Below are 12,778 nucleotides of genomic sequence, written 5' to 3'. Positions count from 1 at the left end.
GAGAAAAGTGGTTGTGAAATAAGTGATGACGAGAATTCCGATGATGAAGAAATGGGGTTGTTTGTCAAAAGGTACAATAGGTACATAAAGAAAAATGGAGTCAAGTACTCCTAAAAGAACCTAATCAACTTTATAAGGAGATCAAATTCCTCAAAGGAATATGAGAATAAGAAGGGTAAACTTAAAAGTTCATGCTACAATTATGGAAAAGTTTGTCATTATAGGCCGAATTATCCGTTGATCAAGAAAGACAAAGAGAAAGGTCATTACAAGAAATCTAGCAAGTCTAGAAGAACCTATGTTTCTTGGGAGAGTGATAGCAATTCTTCAAGTGATGAAATCTCAAGGTCAAGTGTCAAACCGACCAAGCTTTGCTTCATGGCCAACAAAAATAAGAAGAAGAATGTAAGTAATTCTAAGCTTGAATCTCTGAATGAATTATCTTATTCTCAATTACAAAAAGCACTTGAAAATCTACATAGAGAAGTCGTAGACGCTTTTAAAAGATTAGCTTCAAATAAAAGAATCTTTTCATATTTAGAAGCTAAAGTTTTAGAAACCAAAAATAATATGGATTCTCTTAAGAAATCTATGGTAGATATTCAAAAAGTTAAAAATAAGGATGAAGAACCCTCTTGGTTCGGTTATGAGACTTGTCATATTTGGCAAAAAATAGCAAATATTTTCAAGGCTAAATTAAACAAGGCTCTTAAACTAAAAGTCACCTTTGTTATTGATACTACCAAATATAAAATTCCTTCTTATAATCCTTATAGAAGGTATACATTTGTGCAAAAGGATCAAAATAGCAAAGGCCATTCTCCTCACAATTTAACTTGTCATTATTGTTGCAAGAAATGTTACACTATTTAAAAATGCAAGTTTAGGAGACTTTTTGTTCCTAAAGGTGCTTTTCAATGGTTACTGTAACACCTCAAAATTTACCCTCCTCTTCTTGGGACTAGTTTAGCATATTGCATTTCATGTTTTAGGACATTAGGAATTTGCATATTGAATATCATGTGGAAATAATGAAGTCATCCTCCAAAGTCTTTTCAGAGATGGAGAAGGTACATGGTTTAGGCCTGAGGGTTTCATGGATTAATTGTCAACCATCTGAGGGTTTGTGCTTCAGTCAGGGCTTCTTGATTCCTCAAAGAGGTTGAGTATTATCTTGTTGGCAAGGATATGTCACCATAATCATGGTTATGTCATCATCCAGGGTTTCATTGTGCTTGCTCCAGTTCCTTGGGATTAGGGTTTTGACTCCTGGTCAACCCTAATCAATATTGTCTTTCTTCTAGTCAGGGTTTACCAAGGATATGATGTATTTGTTGAGATGGAGATCACATGGTTATGTGGAAGAGCTTATGTGGGCTAGGGTTTCATTTCTGAGCCAATTCCTCAAGTGGTTGAGGCTCAAGCTGATCAGAGCATGTCAAGGTCATCTGAGGACCTATACAATTAACTATGCCAGAGCTGAGGGCTTTGAGGTGGGGAAATGAGTTTCAACACTTCATTCATGTTCAAAAGAGGTTCATTTGTCATTATAAACATCTACCTTGAAGATTTTGAAGTCAGATCAAAAGTTTCCAAAAATGGAAGGTGACCTGTAATTGAAAGTTTCCAAAAATGGAAAGATTTTGGTTCAAATTCAACTTGACTTTCCAACATCAAAGAAGCTTCAAATGAAATTTTGTCCAACATGAAAGTTGAAGATCTTTCTCTCCCATTTCTAAAAAGTCCAAGATTATGAGCATATGATGAATGGTTGAGGAGTTATGATTAAATGATTGCCAAGGGTGCATGGAACTTCAAAATGCCATAACTTTTGTTTCAAAACTCCAAATTGAGTCACTCTTTTTGCAAAATGATTGTCATGACTAATATTTTCCCAATCTATCATTGCATTACATGAAATAAAATCATATGATCATTGGCTTACACAAGTGCATTTTGGAGGGAAAATTGGTAATTTAAATTTGGTGCATCACATGAGCTAAACTCCAATCCAATTGTGTTCATGAGTTGATTTTAAGTGAAAATACACCTCCACATGGTACTGTTCACGTCCATTTTCTCCATGCACCCTCATTTTGCATTTTTGGTCATACACCCCATATTTCATTAATTTTTCATTAGCCATGCTTAAACTTAATTACAACATGATTAAGGAGGAGTATATAAGCTTAATTCTAACAGAATTGCCCAATTTTCACAATTTCTAGATCTAGATTTTCTTTCCCTCCAAATTTTCTCTCAATTGAAACTTGAAAATTCTTCACACAACACCTGAATTTTCTTGCATAATCGTGTTCCTTGAGTGGCATTTAGTAGAGATCAAGCTCTGGATTGAATTTTGGCCAAGATTTGTGCATACTCCATACATGAACATGAAGATGGAAGTTACAAGTTGAGCTAGATCCCGACCAATTCCAGCATCAATTCATATTCAAAGCTTCATATCAAGAGTGGAGAAGGAGATTTGGAAGTTTTGGAGGCTTAATTACAAGATTTTGGTCACTGCAAGTTCAGGTTGGTTAAAATTCGAATCTCTTAATTCTTCAAATCATTGCCATGTTTAGGTAGATCTCATCATGCTGAGAATTCTGATGGTTATAGAATTGAATTTGGTTGAGATTTGGTTGAGATATGTTAGTTTTAAGTTTTGAACATGAAAAATGTTTCTACTCGATTCGCCTTGTTCATGATGATTTAGGCTTAGTTAATGCTGGATCCATGTTCTACGTGTTGCAAGCTTTTGATTGATGTATGCTATGCATGTTTCTGGAAATATTTTTTGGTGTTCATCATTGCTGTTGCCGTGTTTTGGTCGGAGAAGATGACCGGAAACACTGTTCCGGTCATCTGATGCGTGTACTTTGACTGTGACTGGGACGCCACATCATTTATTTAAGCGCAACGTTTTGTACAAAACGCTACACCATTCGATTCCCAGCTCCCTACATTTTGTTTATTTCTTTCTCCAGCGCCTTCTATTTTCATGCTACATGGTTCGATTCCCATTGATTCCATATTTTCAAATTAAATTAAACAATTCCCTTTACCTCCATTTTCTCATGCATTATTCATGTTATTTCAATTTGATTTCATCCAATTCCAAAAATCATAACAAATAGAAGACAAGTCCAATTTAATCCATTTTTTTTTCACATGATCCTTTGAATGTCTATTATTTTGTGGTGTGTTTTTCTTGATTTTATCATTTCTGGATTTTGAATGGTGAATTGTTATTTGATCATGTGTGCAAATATGACATGTTGTACCAATTGACTTGTGAAATGCTCATACATTGTCCAATTGCCATGAAATTTGATATGCTTATTCCTAACATGTTAATTGATTTTTGAGGCTTGGTTGTGCATTTTTATCATTTTCCATCTCTGTTTTAGACACATGAACTTAGGGTGTGACAATGTGTGTCACACATTTTGATGTTGATCTTGTTCATTTTCATATCCATGTCAATTGAGCTTCTCTGATTCCAATTTTTTTGCATGATGCTTGTGTTTAGCATGTGGGGTGTACATAATTTTTTTCATGATCACTGGACTCATTTCTGTTTTAATGTGTATTTTTTATGTTTGATATCTAATTGTGATCACCATTATGTGCATTTGCTTTATCTTGCTTACTTGAAGCCCTTGCCTTTGGATTTGAGTTTGATCCTTTTTAGGACATGTTCTTACTTGAATAAATGTGCTTCATGTTGAATATCAACTTCTGTTTTGACTTTTTGCTTTGCCTTTGACCCTAGTCTTGGTACTAGTGGTTTGTACTCATCTTTTGAGCTTTGTATTTCAGGTTGAAGCTATTAGCTCTAGTGGTTGATGCAATCTTATGACTTGAGATGCAAATTTGCTTTGTCCACTAACCTTTGTTGTGTTGTAGGTTCCTTGATGATGAACTCACTTGAGTTGTTTTCTTGTTAACTTGCATTGTGAACATATTGGTTGTAACACTGTTGACTGTCTGTTGGATTTGTCTGAATGTGAATATTGACTTGTTTGACTTTCTTACAGGTACTTTAGTTGCTTTAGCTCATTGCTTGAGCTCTGCTTTGCTTGTGGTTGGCATACCACCTATGTAATCATCCTCTAACTACATGTAGTCTGGAAGCCCTGTCGTTTCTTTTGGCAGGCATTTGGCTGAAGTCCTCCTTAAGAGGCAATGACTATGTTTGTTTATATTTATGCTAAAGACCTCCTTGTCGAGGCATGGTTACATGTTAAGACCTCCTAAGTGAAGAGGCGATTGGCAGATAGAAGGGATTTGCAATCAATCCCCTGCTATTCAGTTGAGTCTTTCATTAAGCTCGCACTACGTGCTGATGCTTTTGAATGAACACCCAAGATCTTGTCCAGAGTCAGTCATGTGGAGTAGGGTCCCTCATTCTGGACCCCCACACATTCTTTGTCTTGAGCTCACCCAGGCCAGGGTTAAGAGCTATGAGGTCTAACCCTCATTACCTTTCATCTGCTCACCCTGACGGTCAATGTCAGTGGTTAAGAGCCTCAGACACCCCTTCCAGTGTTGGCTTGTTTGTCGAGGTTGATGTGACCCCTTGACTAAAGCCCAGCCTTGTATGAGCTGCTTGTTTGCATATAGTGTGTGATACCTGTTCACCTGTGATGTTTACTTGCCATTTATTTGCTGTTTCAACTTGCTTCCTGTGCAAGTTATGATCTGTTTAGATACCTTAACCTAGGACTATTGTGGATTGCATGACAACTATTAGGCTCGAGTCAGTCTCCCTTTTAGTTTGTTATTCCCCGGTCTCTGGTTAGGAGAAAATTTCTCCCCTGTTTAGGGGAACTACGTCGCCCTGATCCTCATACCAGATGAGGTACGTATGCAGGAGATCGTGCGAGATCTCTCCGGGCGCCCTTTTCTTTTTTGCGTGTGTTTTGTTTGCAACTATTAGGTCCGAATTCCAGACTCCCTAGTAGTTTGTGTGTTTGTTAATTCCTTAGGATTGGCATTAATTTTGTAAAACAAATAATGTAATCATCTCTGTTGTTTTAATATGTTGGGTTGAAGAAGTTCAACATCTGGACCAACATGTCATGTACGATGTCACAACATCATGTCTGTGACATCGCACATGTGTAGAAAACTGAATTAATTAATTCAGTATATATTCTGGGATTAGTAAGGATATTTGGTGAATATCCTAACTCCCATGTGGAGGTCTTAAAGACTCAATCAGAAGATATATAGGCTCAAAATAAGGAGATATATATGGAGAGATTTTAGGATTGAAGACCTTGTTTGTAGCAGAAATTTTCTGCTGTATTTGTAACAGCAAAGAACAAGTTTGCTGCGATTTCTGAAGGCCCAAATCCAGTTGGGTGATTAGGTTATAAATAGATTATTGTAACCTAGTTTTGGTAAGCCTCTTAGAATGAATTTTTAGGGGTGTGTGTGAGGTAAACCTCCCAATCTGTGGGAAGGTTACCATGTGTTTCTCAGTGGTAAGAGTGATTTTGTTCTTGAATGAAGCTGTGAAGCAAGTTCAAGGTGTGTTAACATTACATTGTATTTGTAGTGATAGGAATGGAAACTGGAGGTTTCTATCTAGGAGTTCCTAGGTATAGATTGCATTGGGTAGGGATTAAGTGAAGAGTTGTAAACGGGGGAGTTTAACTCTGAATTAATACTGCTGATAGTGGATCTTCTTCCTGGCTTGGTAGCCCCCAGATGTAGGTCATGTTGGACTGAACTGGGTTAACAATTTCCTGTGTTTGTTTTCCTTCTGCATGTGTTTTTATTACTGTCATAACTCAGCTGGTATTCCAGTCAATTTATCAAGATGATAACAGACCCGGTATATAGCCTTCTGTTTGAATGTCAATCAGAATGTTGTAACATTCATCAGTGACAGCGTATACTGAATAATAAGCAGGTTAGTTTCAGTTTAGTATTTGTTTAAGCCTGTTCTTTTCAAGGATAACAGACCTGGCCGAAGGATCATTGTGAAACTGTCAAACTGGATATTTTGACAGTTGATACTGAAGGCTGATACTGAAGTAGAGAGTAGTTGGTCTGTTACAGTACTGCAAACTTAGCACAGTCCGTTTCCAGGAACATAACAGAATCAGCATATGTTCTGGCTGTCGAACTGAATGTTGTGACATTCATTCCCAACAGCATGTGCTAAAGTGTAGGATGATTGGTTTTCTGTTTCAGTATTTTTCTCAGGCTATTCTTCAGGGATTCAACAGCTGAGCTAAAATCCAGGAAACCAACTACTAACCTACAATTAGTGAACCTAACAAATAGCCTAGTTGTTAGCAATCTAATAAGTGGAAATTAGATTAACGTGTTCAACCTTTAATTCAGGAAATACAAGTAAAAGACAAACACACTGGAACAATGTAACAGATGATGTCCAAAATCAACTGTAAGACATCATGCTGATAACTGTGTAAGAAAACAACAGAAGTGAGTGCTAGGATTGATCTATGTTGAGTCTCTCTTCCTGATGCACAGAACCAGGTGTTCATCCATTCTAGGGTGACATAGAATGAGATGTCGTGACATCTGTAAACGTGTGCATATTAGTACAGTGGTTAATAACTGTCTTGCTGTATTAGTTACAATGTTAGATCAGATGTCATGACTTGGAGTAGAACATCTGAATTCTGACTACACCAGAATTTCAAATGGTATCAGAGCAGGCATCCTGTTCTGTTTCTGGATGAGATCCATGGCTGATACTTTCTGGTGTCTGGCAAGAAGTTATGTTAGTACTGGTGTTGGAACCTGAAGATGGTTCTGCGGTTTCCCTGAATGGTCCCTTGAAGTAGGTGGATGGACTATTCATGATAGTAACTGTGTGCACCTGCCTCTGGAGATTGGCAATTGGCCTTTGTGTGGGACAGCTGTGCAAGTATTGAATCATATTCAAACTTGGTATGTTCTTGGATGCTGATCCGATGAAGTGTGTGTTCATTGGTTGAGTTGTATTATGATTTCCGCTGCATAATACCTGGCAAAACTCAAACTCTGATGTAGTTTCCCCCATGTGGATGAAAGGCTGCTGTATTCAAGATTTCATCATATTCTACTGAATATGTCAAAGATACTTGAGTCTCATCAAGTCCACTCTTCTTGGTAAGAATCATCTGATCACTGATTCTTGTACTCTCCTGGGTAGTGCATATGAAGACCTTGAAAATTTTCAAGGAGGGTTTGCTTCAACGAGGTTAAACTAATGTTCTATGTGATGTTAGAACATGCTGTTCAACAAGTAGGCAGCTACTGGTTGAAGAGCAGATGTGTTTAGGTGTCAAACAAAGGGATACCTTGGTTTGAAACCTACTCCTGATCTGGAAGAGGAGACATCTGTGTGTGCTAAGTTGACAAGGGTAGGGTCAACTGTGTGTGTGCTCAAGAAGGTCACTTTTAGAAGTCTAATCTCTAGAAGTGGAGCTGGTTGAGGTGTGACATTGTGCAATTTCCTGCTGGTTGCCTTACTCCTGTAGATTGATCAGGGTGGGATAGTTGATCTCTGAAGTACTATGTTGTGGTGGAAGATAAGTCCCCTGAATGTTAGAAGTCAATATTGGGGTAACCTGATTGCTACATCATTTAAGAGGATTGGAACCATGAATCTTGGTATTCAAACACCACAATCAGAAGTGGCAGTTCTTTAAAGGAGTGAGAATATGAAGATTCAGAGGTTGGTTGAGGTAGTATGCTCTGGCAATGCATATCTACTATGGACTGGTGATGTTGTCTTTCACTAGTACTTATGGTCAGCTGAAGTTGGATTGGTGTGATTGGAGTATGTCTAGGTATAACTCATAGAGTTAGGTGCCACTGGTAGGGATGGTGTATGTCATGTTGAGACATGTCTGTACAATGCATGGATATTGGTGTGAAGGTTCCATGATTGTTAATTTGAGGGGGAGTTTTGGTTAACCTCCTCACCTTTGGTCAACCTAGGGTATGGTTGGCTGTTGACCTGTGTCACATGGGTTCTGGTGGTTGTGTGACACATTTGCAAGGAAGAGTTCATCTCTCTCATTACTAAGGGTGAATTTAATCTGAGAAGATTTTCAACACTGTTGAAGTGCTTGCAAGCAGAAGATGTTAACACTAGAAGAGTATTTTCAAAGTAGTCTTATGGTGGAAGTATCTGAAAGGAATATTGGGAAAGGATTTAAGATCAATGTCAACTTGTGCCAAGTACAAGTATGTAATTGATTATCCTTGGAGCTCAAGATAACTGATGTTCTTAAAGATGTTGAAGCATCTCTTCTTCAAGACCCTGTGCAAAATCACAGGAAGGATAGTACATGGGTTTATGATCTATCTCCTTGGTTCCAGACTCCCTATTAGCCTGTTTGTTTAACCTTTTTGCGTGTGTTTGGAGTCGGATGTAAGACCAGCCATTGGCATTCTGTTTCCTGTTTGCTTTGTTTGGAGTCAGATGTAAGCCCAGCCATTGGCATTCTGTTTCCTGGTTGAGTTTGTTTCTTTTGACGTCTCAGCGTCTCTGTGTTGTGTTTTGTTTCGGCGTGCGTTAGCCGAACTACGAGTGTTCTGATTCTTCTCTGGATAGAGAAGATATGTAGGCATAGGATACGATATCCTAGCGAGCATGTTTCTCATTCCCCCCGAACTACGTCGACTCTGATGTTTGTTTCTGACAAACTACATAGGCCCAGGATGCGACATCCTGCCGAGTCCGCTTCCTCCGTCTCCTTCCATCTGTGTTTTATTCCAGTGTGTGTGCATTCTTGGAGCAGTTTATCAGCAACCTTATTCTATTCTCTTGAGCGTGGATCCCGTCGAGTACGACGGACGTGAGGGGTGCTAATACCTTCCCCTTGCGTAACCGACTCCCGTACCTTGTAATCTCCGGTCGTAAGACCATTTCTTTCCAGGTTTACTTCGAGCGTTTCCTTTCCCTCCTTTGGGATAAATAACGCACGGTGGCGGCTCTGTTTGTTTTGTCTTTTCCCGCCGGTTGTTTTTCGCGTTGCGACAGCTGGCGACTCTGCCGGGGAATTAAGAGAAGTTGACCTCTTGCTGGTCCATCTTCCCTAAGCGAGTCAATCCTAGCGCTCCCTAGGATAGTTTTGGTTGCTTTTGCTGCTCTATTTATTGCATTTATGGTTATTATACTGTGATTGTATATATTTGCATATATGTTTGCATGCATCATATTATCATTGTGCTGGATTTTGTACAGGTTTGGTTCCTTTGATTTGGGGTGGGTGTTCTGAGTGGGGCTAAAACCCAGGCCCGAGTATACACCTAGGATTAGCGTGGTCTCATGTTGCCTCTCATGTTAGGTCAACATGTTTTGGGTAGACATGGCAACGGGGCGGGTCGGGGATGGTTTTTACCTCTCCCAAACCCAAACCCGAATCCCCAAACAATCCCCGTTCCCCTCCCCAAACCCAAACGGGGATGGGGAATCAAAACCCAAACCCGTCTCAAACGGGTTCGGGTTGGGTTCGGGTATCCCCGCCCCGCCACTATTCATTTAGTAAAATTAATTTTTTAATAGAAATATTTATTTTTCCAAAATAAAATTATAATACAAATAATAAAATAAAACAATCTAAAAAAATTCCATACATACATTTTAAATATTTTAAATAATAAATTCAAATTAAAATATCAAAACAATGACCACATATTTAATATTTTAAATTATCAAAAATAAATAATAATGCACATAGTAAAATAAACGGGGCGGGTTCGGGGTGGGTACTAGTGTCCCCATTACTCGACCCGTCCTCATATTTTAAAATCGGAGAAAACCCAAACCCAAACCCAGTCAAAGCGGATTTTCCCCGTCAACTTCGGGGCGGGTTCGGGTTGGTACCCGCGGGTACGGGTTATATTGCCATGCCTAGTTTTGGGCGACGTGACATACCACAGCCGGACGAGGTTCATCTGAGAGAGTCCTTTCGGGTGGAGTTATTCCACTTTGGTTGGGTTACCTCTTTTGAGCTGTTGACTTCGGTGACCGTTCTTTCCCGGATCTTTGGTTTAGATGATCTTATGAGAGCTGCAACGGCACACCCGAAAGGGCAAACCCGTTGAGTATCTTGTCCGATTGTCGAGACCATTATCCGCCTTAGGATGACCTTATTAGAATTCACCTGTGAGGGGAGGGTTTGATTCTTACAGATGCAGATTCTGATGGTGACTTTGATGGTGACTAATGGATCAGTTCTTGATCAGAGTCCTATTTATGAGTTGGATTTATGGATATTTATTTCCGGCATACCGGAGTGCTGTCCGTGGTATTTATCAGTGGGGATCCGTTTATTTCAGGATTCCCTGGGTTGGTACAGATGATTTTGTTGCTATCAGTTCAGTGGTTTTCCAGTGATGATGGTGGTATATCCTCAAGTTCCGTTTATTTCGGAACCCGAGTTGGATTTAGGGTTACTCAGTACCTCAGATGGTTGTGATCAGTTCAGAGACCGGGGCTTCCGTACAGTTGATGTTCAGATGACTTGGAGGATGGCACTGTGACTTGCATTCATGCATCTGCATCATTCCCATTTTGCATTCATTTGCATCTAACTCATGTCTATCCATACTCAGGATACATTCTCGATTGAGATTCTGGTTGAGAGACATCCTGATGTCAGAATGTTATTGTCAAATTATTATCCGTCTAGATGAAGCAAGAATCGAAGGACAGAATGTTCCTCATACGGATAGACATTGCATTCATGCGTGAGTCACTGAGTCATAATAACCTGTCTTCTGTTTTGCAGGTGTCAGTATCTAACCTGTTTGATTGACCCAGGAATCATTGCTCGCGCAAGTAGAATCATTCCCTTGCACGTAGCACGTCCACACAAATACCCTACCAGGCGCAACAAATCCAAATTGATGGATACATCCAACGCAGACATTCTCGAGTTGAAAGAGAAGATGGGAGAGCTAATCAATGTTATGCAAGGGTTCGCCTTGGGGCAGAAGGTACTTGAGAAAGTGGAGAAGCTTGAGCGGGCTTCAGCTGCCAACAGTGGCAATAATCTAGAGGGTGTTTCCAACAACGGTCTCGGTGGTTCTAGGGATGGTGGTGATCCCAGAAGGAAGACTACTGCTTATGTGGTGATCAATAACGGTGGAGGTTTTGGTTTCGCTGCAGGTGGTGGACCAGGTCCTGTGGGCAATAATCTGAAGGATAATCAGTTTCCTCCTTTCTTTGAAGCCCTGGAAGATAAAGAAGCGGATCAGTTCTCCATACTGAATGAACAATTTGGTCAGTGGGGTGTTCAACCGCCAAACAAAGAAATTCAGGTGCTAGCCGAGAAGATAAGGGCTTTGGAAAGCCATGCTACTCCTAGGGCTATCAACATGACAAACATGGGGCTGGTTGAGGGGATTGTGATCCCGCAAAAGTTTAAAGCGCCTGCGTTTGACAAGTACAATGGGAGTTCTTGCCCGAAAACTCATCTCCAGGCTTTCGTCCGAAAGATTTCTGCTTATACAATGGACCAGAAGCTCTGGATGTACTTCTTCCAGGACAACTTGTCTGATGGATCTTTGGAATGGTATACCAAGTTGAGATCCTCAGATATTAAGAGCTGGTGGGTCGGAAAAAGAACTCGATGATGAAGCTGAAGAATTTCTGAGGATCATCAAGAAGTCAGAGTATAAGCTTGTTGACCACTTGCAGCAGACTCCGTCTAAGATCTCAATCCTGTCATTGTTGTTAAGCTCCGAAGAGCATAAAGAGGCTTTATTGAAAATATTGAAGAGAGCCTATGTTCCCCAGCAGATAACGATCAATCAGCTGGAGACAGTGGTGTCTAATGTTAATGCCAGCCATGGGCTGGGTTTCACTGATTTGGATCTTACGGTGGATGGGCGTAATCATAATAGGGCATTACACATTGCGATGGAGTGTAAAGGAGCGGTGCTTTCGCACGTGTTGGTGGATACCGGCTCATCGCTTAATGTGTTGCCTAAGAAGGCCCTGGAAAAGCTGGATTGTGAAGGGGTGATCTTGAGGCCTACTGACTTGGTGGTGAGAGTGTTTGATGGTTCGAAGCGGGCTGTGTTTGGGGAAGTGGAGCTCCCTGTGAAGATCGGGCCTGAGGCGTTTAAGTCCGTATTCTATGTCATGGATATTCAGCCGGCATACATTTGCCTGTTGGGTCGCCCGTGGATACATGCTGCTGGGGCAGTGACTTCGACTTTGCACCAGAAATTGAAGTATATCTGGGACGGGCAGGTCGTAACAGTTTGCGGAGAGGAAGACATCTTCGTCAGCCACTTGTCATCGTTCAAGTACGTGGAAATGGACGGTGAGATATTTGAAACACCAAGTCAAGCATTTGAAACCGTTAAGGTGGAGAATGCTATCTTTGCCAAGGAGAAGAAGAAGCCGTCCATTTCTTCTTACAGGCAGGCTACTGAGGTGGTGAAGAGCAGAGAAGCCTCAGGTTGGGGAAGGATGATTGACATCGCCGCCAAGGAAGACAGGTTTGGGGTTGGTTATCAGCCGGGCCGAGGCTCGTCTGGACATAGCAGAGGACGTCGTCCGCCATTCACGTTCACCAGTGCTGGAATGCTGGATCCAGATCGCATCTGTGCGGTGGGTGAGGAGATCGACAGTGACTGTGAGCTTGATCAGTGGATAAAACCGTGCGTACCAGGGATGGAGATCCAGAACTGGAAGGCCGAAAAGATCATCACTGTCACTCTACGTGAAGAGTAATATTTCTTGTTTTCCAATTTTGTTTGCATGAAAGCCATACGTTTTGCCCGA

The sequence above is a fragment of the Lathyrus oleraceus genome, chromosome 3, assembly GCF_024323335.1.
Source record: "Lathyrus oleraceus cultivar Zhongwan6 chromosome 3, CAAS_Psat_ZW6_1.0, whole genome shotgun sequence".
Lineage (NCBI taxonomy): Eukaryota > Viridiplantae > Streptophyta > Magnoliopsida > Fabales > Fabaceae > Lathyrus > Lathyrus oleraceus.
Note: the sequence above shows the minus strand (reverse complement) of the source record.